Source organism: Dipteris shenzhenensis, chromosome 13 (assembly GCF_047967505.1).
Source record: "Dipteris shenzhenensis isolate YYH24624 ecotype China chromosome 13, Dip_SZ_1.0, whole genome shotgun sequence".
NCBI classification, from domain to species: Eukaryota; Viridiplantae; Streptophyta; class Polypodiopsida; order Gleicheniales; family Dipteridaceae; genus Dipteris; species Dipteris shenzhenensis.
Window position 1 is genome coordinate 37,683,887 of NC_141608.1, and position 14,163 is coordinate 37,698,049.

At 41.1% G+C, this 14,163-nt stretch overlaps 1 long non-coding RNA gene across 1 annotated transcript; it reads right to left on the reverse strand.

The window, feature by feature from the left end:
• Positions 1-331: 331 nt before the first annotated feature.
• Positions 332-1,748, reverse strand: LOC147895373 (uncharacterized). Its single transcript, XR_015542025.1, has 3 exons — positions 1,005-1,748; positions 735-819; positions 332-519 (listed from the first exon to the last, which is right to left on the reverse strand). It is a non-coding gene; the product is annotated as an uncharacterized LOC147895373 (long non-coding RNA).
• Between the last annotated feature and the right edge of the window lie 12,415 nt (positions 1,749-14,163).

A 14,163-nucleotide genomic window follows, 5' to 3' on the forward strand; every position in this document is an offset into this window, starting at 1 on the left:
CTGTAACCTTTTAAGCTGGGTGCTCAAATCCTCACTAGAAGAGGATGGCCAGCAGGGAGGCTAAGTTTTAGCTATATGCTTTTTTGATTCAGCCCATGCTGCAGCTTCAGATTACGTAGGTATTCCTTTAAACTCAATCAGATATGTCCTTTCTGTTGTGGACTGGAGGCTTGTAAGGCATTTGCCTGCTCTTTTTCTCTATTAATAAACTCATACTACACTTTGAAAAACACAAAACAAAGCACTGGGACTTCTTACTGACTTCAAATTGGCATGCAAGATTTTGGATAAATATGCAGCACCAAATATCAACAGCTGATGAAAGGAAAGGGAGCTAGAATGCAACTTTGTGGTTCTTTCAAACTGACTACACACTCCAAAATACAACTCCAAAACTAAAAGTGAGTACTCAAACTAACACCATCATCCATGAACCCATACAGGAAAAGGGTGGGACGTGCCGCAGTTATCAAAATCAAGAAAACGCAAAACAGTAACCTCTTACTCGATGCCATGACCCTGAAACAAAGAGACTTGCGTTAGAAAATAAATAAACAAGAACATACAATGTCTTATCTCTCCCTAAGAGTTCAAAGCAATCAACACGATCCGACTTCAATATGAAACAAAAGCCCCTAATCACATCACGTCCTTGTCTTTTTCTTTTGCGAGTGTATGCTTGCATCTACATATGTCTACATGACCAGGAGCTTTAAAAAGGTTTTTTACTTCACCTGCTATATCGAGGTCAGCCACATTTTCTGCCTCGCATAGAGATACGCAATGTGTTGGAACGCTCCGGTGCCACCCAACAAAACGCTGTCAATCAAGAATTCGCATTACTGAGGTTCTTGACGGAGGGGGAGATTATGAACGCTCCTTCAATGCGGTCGGGCTGAACATAGTAATATTGCAGTGCTGCTCTCAATCCTCGTTCTACTTGGATAAACTTGTAGAGAAGTTTAGAGGATCTCGTGGATTCAGGTGCTGTAGGGTGTACGTACTTGTCGTTGCAGACGCCCAAGATTCGGGTGTTTTCTCCCACGATGAAACTGCTTAAACTCACCCCTCCAAATCTTCCATTGTCTCTGTCGTAGCAGACGAGCTCGCTTCATCAGGAGGGGGAAGAGCGGATTGCTCGTGCTCCTCCTCCCTCTTCTGAGCTCCATCTTCCTCCTGCACGCTCACTTCATCAAGGGGCTCTTTCTCCTCCCGGCTCATTTCATCAAGCGGCTCTTTCTCCTTCCGGCTCACTTCGGCTCGTTTCTCCTTCCTGCTCACTTCATCAAGCGGCTCTTTCTCCTCCTGCTTTGCTGCTGCATCCTCCCTCAACGGTCTACCCTCTTTCTCCTCCTCCTCCCTTTTATTTGCTGCTACATCCTCCTCCCTCAACAATCTACGCTGTTGGCGGAAGGCCGGCTCTCTCTCTGAATCACCTGAGAGGCACCGTCTCGATAGATTTTCGTGGTAGAATCGTGGACGAAAATGTAATATCGGAAGGGATACAACTCCTCGGCAGAGTATTCGGGAACCAAACAGTCAATTTCTAGTGCGGGCACCAAAGCTTGGCATTGGAATGCATTGTAGATTTTCTGTGAATGCCAAGCTCGAATTGCGTCGCTTATGTTTCAAACTGCCCACAGACATCCCATAGACTTACTGAGCTGCCCACAGACATCCCATAGACATCCCACAGCCATCCCATAGGCATGGGCAAGAAGAAAGACGAGCTTCCTTGTTCCGGTGGAGATACTTTGAGCCTGCGCTGAGTATGGTTATGGCCGTCCTAGCACCCCCCGGTTTATGGAGTTTTAGCGTGGTGAGTTGGAGGCCTGGACGTCCAAGGCACGTCCCTCATGCTTGCGTCCGTTAGGACCCTGGTATCTTCTCCGCTCCCTAGTTTCAATTTCTGCACCAGGTCCACACTTGAGGTGGCGCCGAATACATAAGGCGGGGGAAAGAGTTCTCCATGAGATGTCTAGTGGGTGTAAGCGCCTCACACAGCAAAGCCGGCTCTCAAAACAAAACTTGAGAAAGGGAGGAAGCTTGGGAAGGAAAGGTTCAAGCGACTTTCTTACCTAGGCGAGGGAGGAGAAAGTCTTGGTTTTCACGAGACCGTACCGGTTTACATTCTCAACTTGTATGCACCCCCCTCCTCCCATATTGTTGATGGTTTCAAAGTCACTAAGAAATATGCCATGTATTTTTGGTTCCTCTTGCTATAGTTCCCCAATCTTTTACCTCCATTATGAAATGAATATCAACATGATAATGAGTCACAATACTTATATATCAAGTGACATATACATGTTCATGTTTCTCTTGCAACCTCTGTTTCGCTTGCAGCTTTTCAAACACGGCTCTTGAAATGCAACATCAAAACTTGAGATGCCTTCTTGGCAAGTCTCTACTTCTGGCATACTAAAGATCAACCTTACCTGCTAGAACCTCCTTCCTCACAAAGTGATAATGCACCTCAATGTGCTTTGTTCTAGCATGATAGGCTGGGTTATTAGTTAGCATAATGTTGCTAATGTTTTCACAATAAATGACAACTGCTCCCTGCACTAACTAGGCCATATCTGCAAGTAGCTTCTGTAACCAAGCTATCTCACATGCAACCATAGTTGCACCTCTGTACTCAGCCTCTATGCTTGACAAGGCAACTGTCGATTGCTTCTTGCTGCTCCGCACTCCCAAGAGAAAACATAAACTGCTAGTAGATCTCCTGTCTGAGATACCACCAGCCAAGTCTAAACTCAAATTGCTTGAGCTTCTTGTTTTGCTACTTGCACCAAATTGTATATCCCTCAACTTCATCTTTCAATTGAAAAACATGTTCTACATAGTAATCATGCCCTTTGGTTAGGCTATTTACACACCAAAGCACCCATCAATGGCCGGTCTTCCAACAACCAATAAGAGGGTGAGGAGGAGGATGGCGGCCGGAGTGTCTTTATAGACTGCCCAAGTAAAATGTTTTGGGTGGCTGACATGGTTGTTGACTGTGGGCCCATCAAATTGAAATTCCTGGGCGACCAAGCTTGATCACCCAAGCTTGGGCACCCACTTATCCACCAATCACAATAATTTTTAAGTTTCTTATTTCATCTCTATCCTATTAACCACATATAGATAGGTGCCACATGGCAGCCTGTGGTGAGTAAGAGATGTCACAGAAATAAAATGACAGTTCTCAGTTTAGAGGTTCAGATGTCAAAGAATAAAATGACCATGAAATTGAATCGACGCCATCTTCTTGATTAGAATGATTGCCTCTCAGAAGCTAGGCAAGTGACTTCGATGCAGGTATGGAGTATATAAGTTCCTTCATGAACATCCACACCCCTACCATCTTCAGGATCAAAATGAGTGCCTCCCTAGAACAACGTTGATGTAGCTATGGAGTATACAAGTTCTACAAACTTGCAATGCAGCTATGGAGTATACAACCTTGAACTTTCCTGATAAAGGCAGGATGGGCGATGCCTATTTAAAGTGAACCTCACCAGTGCATAGTAGAAATGAAGGGTTGTTCGAGCTGGTGACATGAGATCTTAACAAAGAGCGCTGATAAGGATGAACATATTCACGGTGAGCTTCACATGCTGGTACTTTTTTTGATTGTGGGTCATCTCTTGGAGCAAAATCATGGCTTTCTCTCTCTAACCTATAGTCATTAATCTCCCAGCCCCATTTCCCATGCTCAGGCCGCTAGGCCTCCTCTAAAATAATGTGTCCCGTGCTCCTTTATCTGACCTTCTCACCTGGCTCTTCCCCAAATGGAAAAATAACACGCTCTTGTAGGGCCCTAAAGCTTGGTGGCAGGCCTCGAGGCACCCAAGATATCAGAGACCATGTCCACAGACCATGTCCACACTGAAAGTGAGGCTGGAAGCTGCGGTTATGCAAAGAGATTGAACCGGCATGGGCTAATGGGCTCCACAACACATCAAGGAGACTGGTGATGGGCACATCAATGTTGGAGGTCAAGAAACATGGTGCACTCCACTCAACACCCATAATAGCTCAATCTAATCAATGGGGCAGGCAGTTAGCCGACAAAGTGCTAGCTTTGCACATAGGCAAGCAATGAACATGCGCATAGCAGGCTCACCAATGCATGGGTGGAGAAGAACTTTGAGGGTGGTATCATCGAGAGCTCAATGTTAAGTCAATCTACGCCATAATCCAGTGACTAAATCTAATGTGGATGCCTCACACTTTTCAAACTTCGATACGAATTGGATGCAAGGCATTTCACAGAGCCACATCTACACGCACAATTCTGTCATCCTTCCAAGAGAGTTAGTGGAGTGAACACATTGGTACAAGGCTTTGGAGTCCAGTAAATTCTTGCTAATTTTCACTTCAATTTTGTGATTGTATTCGAAGGTGATCATATCTTTTAAATTTGAAAAAATTTAGGCTCAATCATGGGCACAAATTACACACGAATTACAATCAACCCCATCCTTAAGGGAGCGGTTACAACTTACCACAACATGTATTATTTGCTTTTGGTGCCTTTTTTAGTCTTTTTGTTTTATCATAAGGTGACACATCGTGTATGCTTTATATGTACTTTGATGGTATTTCTAGGCGGCTGATGTTTTTACAAAGGCATTGGGTACAGAGAAGCTTCGTAGATTCAAAAGCTTGCTTGGTATACTTGAGTTGGATTTGAGCTTGAGGGGGAGTGTTGAGATATCAAGCTCCACCCCCGATGTATCTCCTGGGTGACTGTCATTTATGTCACCCACATGGTTAGTTGTAGTTGTGGCATAGTTAGCTAGACAAGTATGTTGGTTTAGGCTCACACATGAACCATGTACTTTAGGTTTAGTCATATAGGGTATACCCTCTCTCATATCGTTACGTTGTTGTGTGCTATTGGCAACTAAGAAGAAGAAGATACTCCAACCTCCATCTTGCGTCTTCCCCCTTTGTGTATGTTGTGAAGAAAGCTGAAAATGACTCTCCTCTCTCTCTCCCGCAATCTCTTCAATCACATCATGGCTGCATGTGATCTTCTTCCCTTCTAGATCCCAGAGACGATAGCCCATCCCTCCACTTTCACCATACCCCAGAAAGATGCATTTCTTAGATTTCAAATCTAGCTTCTTCCAAGCTCTTTTGGCACATGTGCATATGCCTCACACCCAAACATACACAAGTGATTATAAGAGGGCTTCTTGCCACTCCATGCCTCTTTAGGTATACCACCGTTCAAACTCTTATTGGGTGATCTATTAATCACATGTACTGCAGTCTTCATTGCCTCAGCCTAAAATCCACCATATAAACTAGCATTAGAAAGCATACAATTGATCCTTTCTTGAACGGTGCAGTTCATCTTTTCTGCAACTACGTTTTGGGCTAGAATATGAGGGGGAGTGAGCTCCCTCTTTATCCCATGTGTATCATAGAAATGTTGAAACTCATTGGAGATATACTCTCCACCAGTATCGGTCCATAGGCATTTAAGCTTTCTACCTGACTGATTCTTAACCAAAGCCAACCATTTCTAAAACTAATTAAACACATCACTTTTACGAGCCATAGCATAGGCCCAAACTTTTCTAGTTGCATCATCTATAAACGTAACAAAGGATTCTTCCCTGCTAATGACAGGGTAGGCATAGGTCCATGTACGTTTGAATGAACCAAGTCTATCTCCTCTAACTCTTTCTTAGCCTGTCTTTTATGGACTGATTTAGATTGCTTGCCATAAACAGAGTGTTCACAAAATTCAAAGTTAAAAAATCTCAAATGCAGTACATAGCCCAAACAACACAAAAGTTTCATTCCATTCTGGCTCATATGGCCCAACTGGCAATGCCACAAGGAAGTGCTTGGCTACTCGGTTATTGCAACAACATTATCAGTCACACATGATACATGTAAGAGATACAATGTCCCATACTTGGCACCGCTTGCCAAAACCATGGAGCCCTTCTATTTTTCCAATTTTGAAAACCAAAAGTAGTCTGATAACCACTATCATCCAACTAACCAACTGATATGATACTCTTGGTGCTACAGGAGAGTCTTCTAGGGATCATGGAATGCACGCATCAATCATCTATGAAGATCCAAGTAAGTAATCAGTGGCATATTGATAAATGTCATTATCGTTACGTTGACTACCAAGTTGTGAGGTTTCCCTCAGCTTAGGTGCATGTCGTACATTTTTTCAGAACAAATGAGGAGCCATTTGCAAAAGAGAACTTGATGTCACCTACTCCCACTATGTCACATGCATAGTTGTTTCCAAGATGGACACAACCATTCTTTCCATTGTCATAAGTGGAGAACCATTCCCTATGGGGAGTGACATGAAATGAAGCACTAGAGTTGAGCCTGAGAATATCCATCATCTGAAGTGGCCAGCAATTTGCAGGTAGACTAGACATGAAAAGTCCCCGGGGGTCACTTTTCACAAAACCCATATAGCACTTGAGAGCAAGCATGTATAAGAAATACCCCTATTTTTTTATTTTTTAATGTAATTGATTAGCCCCATCTTGCATGTATACATTTTCAACTTGAAAATTTAGACAACCCCCCATAAATCTACAAGTATAAATTACACTAAGTTGCTATTTTATAATCGCCCCATGCATGTAAATGGTAGGTATGTCCCCCTATTAAAAAAATACCCCTATGTGCATTAACGTGCTATATTACATGTTTTTGAGTGATCCCCTCAGGTGAAAAGTATGTCATTGTCACTATCAGCGATGACTACATTGACTTCCTCAATCTTTGCCTTTCCTTTGTCATCCTTCTCCCCCTCTTACTTCTTCTTTGCATCCTTTTTCTTGTCCTTTTGCTCTCGTCTTCACTTGTAGCAATCCTTTTTAATGTGTCTCCTCTTTTCGTAGTGGTAATATTCAATGTTTCTTGGCTTGATTTGCTACGAGATTTCCCTCCCCCTAAACTGAGTTCTCTCTCTTTAACCATTTAATGCTGCATCCTACTTGTAGTGTTCCATAGACTTTCTTCTAATCTCTTCTGCCAACAAGCTACCCACAACATCATCAAAGCTTAGTGTAGATTTATTGATAGTTGTACAGGAGGTATCCCATGAGGGTGGCAATGAACATAAGAGGAATATTGACTTAATCCCCACATTAAAATTTAGCTTTTGAGGTTGAAGCTAGTTGAATGTGTGGGCACATCGAAGGTTTTAAGAAATTCAGTTAATTAGTTGGTGTGAGGGGGAGAGGTATATGATTGACAATATGTATAATGTGAGCACTTGAATTAAAGGGGGGAGGGGGAGGGACAATAATTAAATTTGACTCCCACGTGGGGGGAGGGAAAGAGGAGGACTCGTGGGAATGGGGAGACTCATTAAAGAGGAAAAGACATGTAAAAGGGGGATGGGGGGATATAATAATATTATATTCCCCCATCCCCATCCCCCCTTTTCTTATAGTTATTATTTCCTTAGATGTACCTAATATTTCCTTATAGCCTAGTGATAAGACTCATGCATGTGTAGATAAGGGTTTTGGGTTCGAGTCTTTTGGGGAAGCCCCCCCTTAACATAGTCTATGTCTAAAATAAATTGGGAATAAATTAAGTCATGGTAAAACATGGGCTAATTAATGAATAAACAAATAGGAGAGCAAGAGAGGCTAATTAAAGCATAAAATAGGTTAATCAAGCACAAATGAATTAAGCAATAGAAAACCATAGGTTAATTAAAGTGTGGAAAAATTGACCCATAGAAGAACATAGCTTAATTAAGCAATATGAGAGGTGGAAGTAATTAATTAATAGAGATGAATTACGAGAGGAGAATATGAATATGATATTGAATTCATTCAAATGAGAAGCTATGGATACCCCTTCCTTCATCTACAACTCAAATAATATCTTCAAGAGATAAACTTTATTAGAGGGGCACAGGCTCTTTCTCATATGTGGAAGATAATTTCTTCCACAAATCTTTCATCGTCTTCTCATTTACGATGTGAAATAAACTGACTCTACCAGATGAAGTCTAACAGAATACTTTGCTAATGCATCCAACTCATTCCAACCATCTATAGACATGTTGCAGGCTTAGTTGCAATCCCTTGCAATGGTTTTATTTGCTTCTTCTGAATGAGTACATCCTATATTTGTTCTTTCCACATAGAAAACTTTGCCCCATTAGTCTTTTTGATGGTGAAAATCTCCCTGTTTGATGTGGAAGAGGATGCTAGTACAATAAAAGCACAAGTGCAAGCAAAAGTCACACAAAGTACCAAGTACAATCAAATATGTTTGCCAACCACATTAGAGAGCAATGTAGAATGTCACCAAGACTCAAAGCTCATAACATGAGAATGCATCTAAATCATATGCATAGACCGTGCAATCAACTAATATTATCAAGAATGCATAGTTACCGGGCATCAATGCATCTGATATCTCAACATAACCATTGTCAACAATTGGCTATGATAAACCTGCAAGAAAAGTATGCACGTATAGACTCGCTTACTAGGTAGAGATATCCAAGATCTATGACAAGGGTATGAAAGGGCCAGGAGGCATCGCTTGTATATATGAATGCAGGGGAAGGAAGAGAATATTGGTGAAGCAAGCAGACTGCAGTGTAGTAGAATGCAACTTTTTGCAGTACTGCAAGTCCTATAACTTTTTGTGTACAACTCAGATTGAAAAACTTTCAAATGCAAAGTTGTAGCGTGTCCACTTATCTCCAAGTTCTTAGTTTAGATCCATGCTTGATTATGCACAGATAAGGAGATATTGACTCCGGAAAATGATTGTTTAGTCATTAAAAAAACTTTTTTGCCTATTTTAGCAACATCACAACTCTTGTTACATATTGCAGATCGGTTTGCTTCCAAGAGCAAAGTTGTAGCTGTTTCAATTTTCTCCAACTTTCAAGTTTGGCTCCAAGCTCAATTCTACATAGATTGATAATTATTTACTTCCAAAAATGATTGTTCGACAAATTCGGAGCAAGAAAAACAACAGCAAGAATTTCTTCATATTCTCATTTTATAAGTGCCATTAGCCATTTCAAGGATAGATAGCATCACAAGCACATACTCTGCAAAATGCATATCCCATATGCAGATAATATCCGAGTGATCACCTCAAATTTGAGACATCTCTTGCTACAACATCTATTGCATCAACATATGACTCAATGGCATCAACATTCCTTATAGCACGAGCTAGATCTCAACAAGGTTTGTGCAATCTACAACATCATGAATCCGGGCATTGATTTGGTCTTCTAAACATTGCTCTTGAAATAGCAGCGCGGCTTGCAAAAATCTTGTAAGAATTTGCAGCCCACAAAAGACCAACTTCAGAAGCTTAGCTCAGAATGAAATTTTGATTGCACGAACAGCTCTGAGAGGGGGGTAAGACCCCAAGGCATTTGCCTACAAAGCTGCCAGACCATTGGGATTGATACCAAGAGTAAAACTCCACCAAAGAGCCTACAAGTTGCGCATGCATGGCAGAATAGAGTTGAACCAAGATCTGATACCAGTAGTGGGGGAAGGCTATGTAACGGAGAGTGAGAGACAACCATTAGCCATCGGGATTAATACCAAGAACAAAACTCCACCAAACAAGCTGTGCGTGCATGAAAATGTGCCAACAAAATAGAGCTGAACCAAGCTAAGATACCAGTTGTGGGGGAAGGCTATGCAACGAAGAGTGAGAGAGACATAGGGGGGGGGGAGAGAGAGAGAGAGAGAGAGAGAGAGAGATGTGGTGGGTGCAGTCATCCTTATCTTCTTTGTCTTTCATTATATATGAACATGTATGAATATTACATGTACATTGGGTCTAGGCCATTCTTCATCTTTACCCCAACACTAACATCCAGAATCCTTCTTTGCAATGGAAGAAATGGTTCAGCCCAACAGATTCATGCGATATTGTGACAAAGGTTGGATGTACTCGCTCAACGTTTCTATTGCAATGACAGTGGAACTATAGTCTTGATGTAGATTGTTGAAGCTAGATATTGGTTGAAATTATTCTGCTACCAATCAATCAAGTCAATGAAGTGCATCATGTGTCTTGTTGTGATCTTTCTGAATAGTTTTGCTCTGGGCCTCCAATTGCAAGAACGTGAACTTCAAGGTTTCTTAATGTTGAATTTTCAAATAGATCAAATCCTAAGCACCCATTTAATTGAATCATGCTTGTAGGTGCTATCCGCCTCCGTCATCCTACAATCAAAGCATTTGAGATGTCTAGAGAGACCTTGGCACTAGTGCTTTCCCTGATGGGCTCCACCCCTCAAGTTATCCAACATACATTCTTGGATCACTCTCATTGATAATCTACACACTCACCTCATACCAATGATCAAATACATCTGCATTGTTATGTGGGCCAATGACAATGGGGATGGTATGTTAAAGATTCCTATGTCTCTTGTCTTTTTGAGACACACTGGTGATTCCCATCATGGCAAATTGAATCTTTACAGCCATTTGTGCTCTGCAGGTGGCACAATGCAAAATTAGCAGCCTCATGTCGAGCATGGAGTATCCCCCATCAACGTTCAAAATAGTTGAAGCACATATAATCAAATCCTTCCCTTTGAAGATCTATGAGCAAAACAGATTGTTCAGTTGAGATTCCCAACATGTGGTTGGGAAATAGCAAGAACGTAGATGGAGAATTTACTCATGGGAGGAAAATTTTGGAGATTCGGTAAGGAATCCTACATCCTTCGATCCTAGCAGTGGTTGTGTTGCATCACTTGAGTTCTTGGGATTTCCATCCTGAAGCAAAGGAACTAGGGAGTTTGTATTGTAGAAAAGATTTGCTAGTTTCAACAACACCACAAGTTGGCCTGGGTGAGACATATGTGCACGGTGTGTATCGGCACTTTTGCATCTGAACAAAAGATGCCATAATAGAATTCAATAAACAACTTAAAGTAGAGGAGCATTGACAACAAAATATATAACTGTTGCCACAATGATGTACATTAACAACTAAATCCACACCGAGTTGAAGGTTGCAAAAGAGATCAATGGTGACTTAAAACTCAGCAAAGTGCAGCTCGATCCGAATGAATTGCATCATGATTTAGTTGATGATGGTGTTGTAGATATGCAAGGGAAGCCTGGAGAAAGCTTGTGTGTTAATCTTAGGTAATTTTAGAAATACAAATGGTCTATCATATGGTCACCCACTTGGCATTGCATGATTTGAAGCTTGGATTTAATTTGAAGCCTTACTAATCTATGGCCTTAAATTGATGCCAACCATTTATTAGCTACCTATTTTGATACATGTTGGGAAGTATGCGACAGGGTGGCATTTTGTGGTCTCTTCACAAACTCAGTTATCCATCTCATGATGTAGATGAGAGACCACAAACTCAGTTATCCATCTCACGATGTAGATGAATGAGGGTGTAATTTTGTTAGCTCCCCTATGATATCTCAACCTTGAGAGATTGGCTGTAGCTTGTAAGAATTTGTGGTAGTTACAACAAATCTATTAAAGGGGAGCAACTTCAAGGCTAAAAGGGGTTGTGAAATAGGGAAGGAATGCAGAATTTTTACATTCGACATGGAAACATTGTTATGGTGATCAATGGTGGTCATAACCAACAAATAATTAGTGTCATGTTGAAGGGAGGGTAGGGGGTAGCAATTGTATTCCTTCACAGACTGACTATAGAGTTTTAGTAAAGCTTTAAGAGTGGCCACATCTTCCCAATCTTGACTACCTTCATTCCACTTGGACTTTAGCTAGAGTAGCAGTGCACTCAAGCTAAAGGCCCTTTATGACTAAGAGAGTAGAGCTAAGCATCAATGCTCCATCCTCCCCTACCTTGAGCTCTTAGGAAGTGGTAATCATGCTATTCTGACCCATTAAGGGCATTCTCATGGGCAACTAGGCTAGCATATATGCCAATGTTCTTGGTGGTTAGTGACCAAGCTTGGAAACCATTCCCACGAGGCCATTTTGCTAGCCCAACCTTCATGATCAAATACGAGGCTCATAGTGGACTGGAATTAAAAGAATTGATTGGTTCTACATAGCCAAGCACCTAAATGCCTCATATGGAGTTAGTTTCCATCTCCCCTAAGTGGAGATGGAAACTTTCTCTCTCTAATGGGGCTCCCATATTACCTTTTGGGACCTGTTGTGGGAAGGGCTTAAGTGGAAGCATACAAACTAGTCTATAAGTTGTTTGTGTGTGTCCTAGATAATTTCTCTGCATGAGAGAGATTTTATACTTTTGTATGCTTTTGTACTTGGGTGGTAGCAAGCTAATGGTGTCCACTTTTTGGCCACTTTCCATGGCTTGGGAGGGGGTAGAACATCCTTTTTTGCACACAAATTGGGAAATCTGATCTAGTTCCCTAAGTATTTAGTTCTCGAAGTCTTAAGACAAAACACCACACATGCCTTTGTGCACATAATGGTGTGATCCGATAAAAAATTCGAGTTACTCATAAAAACTTTGTTTGCGGCCAACTTAAGGGTCATAGTGCCTGTCACACTTTTTCAAAAACAGACACTATGACACTAAATTCACAATTTCTCCCTTGTTATACATCAAATGAATGTGAAACTTGATAGGAAGTGTGTTCACATATGGTGGAACTTAACTTGATTTTTTGGAAGGGTTATATAAATAATATTAATTTTTGTAAATTTATGAAGGATAAAAAAAGGCACATTTTTTTGTACCACAACATTTTTTTAGTATTATAATTAGTTGAACAAATCCAATTTGATAGAGGGTTAGTGGACACACAAGGTCATGTGCTAGAATTGAAAGATCACAAATTTAATGGTTGGATTTTGAGAGATCTGAGATTAATTTTTACTTTCACTTGTTAGAGGAGTGGTAAAGGAAAAATGAAATAAATATAATAACTTGTGCACATAACCAATTATGTCAAAATTCACATATGTTAACCTCCTCCATGTGATGAATCCAAGGAAAATTTTTTTGTTAAAATTGATATAGGAAAGGGTCAATTTTGGCCTCCCCATGTTAAAATCTCCCCTTTTAGGGAAAAGGGGCCAGCCAAGCCAAATACCAAGCCTAATTAGGCTTGGAAAGTAGACTTGGTAGATCATGAATCCTAGTGGCCACCATTTGGGGGGTGGCATGGTGCACATGTGGAAAAGACAGCTCATCTAAATTGTGTCATCATCCCGCCATGTAAGCAAGTTTGACTATGGTCACCCATGCCACCTCCCCACCTCTTGCCACCTCACACATCATCACTATCCACATCATCAACTCACCCTCTTCCACATCATCACATGAGCTACCACATCACCTTGGCAGTACGGATGTGGAATGTCTGAAACGTCTACTGAAGGTCCTCATAACCACCTAGTCGACGTAGACCATCAATGAAACATCCTCTGCCTGTGACTGAAACGTCTGTTGAAGGTCCTCATAACCACCTAGTCAATGTAGACCATCAATAACTACATCCACACTCGCGACAAGGGCCCCAGCATCCTGTAGAGTCCTCATTTCGACTCTTAAAATCTCAATCTGCTGCTGCTACTATACAATGGCGGGAGTTGCGTCAGGTCTGCACAAATAAAAACATACGTCTAAGGTCACTAATTCAAGTTGCATATGTACGTTTGCATGTGTCTACCCACATACACATGCATGCTTAGGTGTAAAACCCAAAGGTGATCTACATGGATTTGGATTCAGCTCCATAATTTCAAGCACTAACACAAATTAGTGCTCCATATCAACAACATTGGCATCCCTAGAGGATCAAGTCTTTGCTACATGTTTTGGGGTATTCTACATGTTTCTATCCATGAATATCATCAAGTGTAACTGCTCTTCTATCTCTCCATAATATCTATGGACAATTATTTCATTTTTACATTTTTCTACTTCAAATGAAAGTGATAATACAAGTGAAAAAAAGCAAAATCCTGATGAAGGGTATAATGATTTCTTTGTTGACTTTGAAAGTTTATTGCTCTTGGATGAATAGCTCGATCGCTATTGCCTCTATTAAAATTATCTACTAAACCTATAATATGTGTTGGCCGCTATTCAACGAGGTGAATTGGGTTCTACCATTGTAGAAGGTGAGTCTATTTGTCAAGTGAGTAGTCAAGTGTTGCTTGACTCCTTACATTATGCTAGAGATGCAT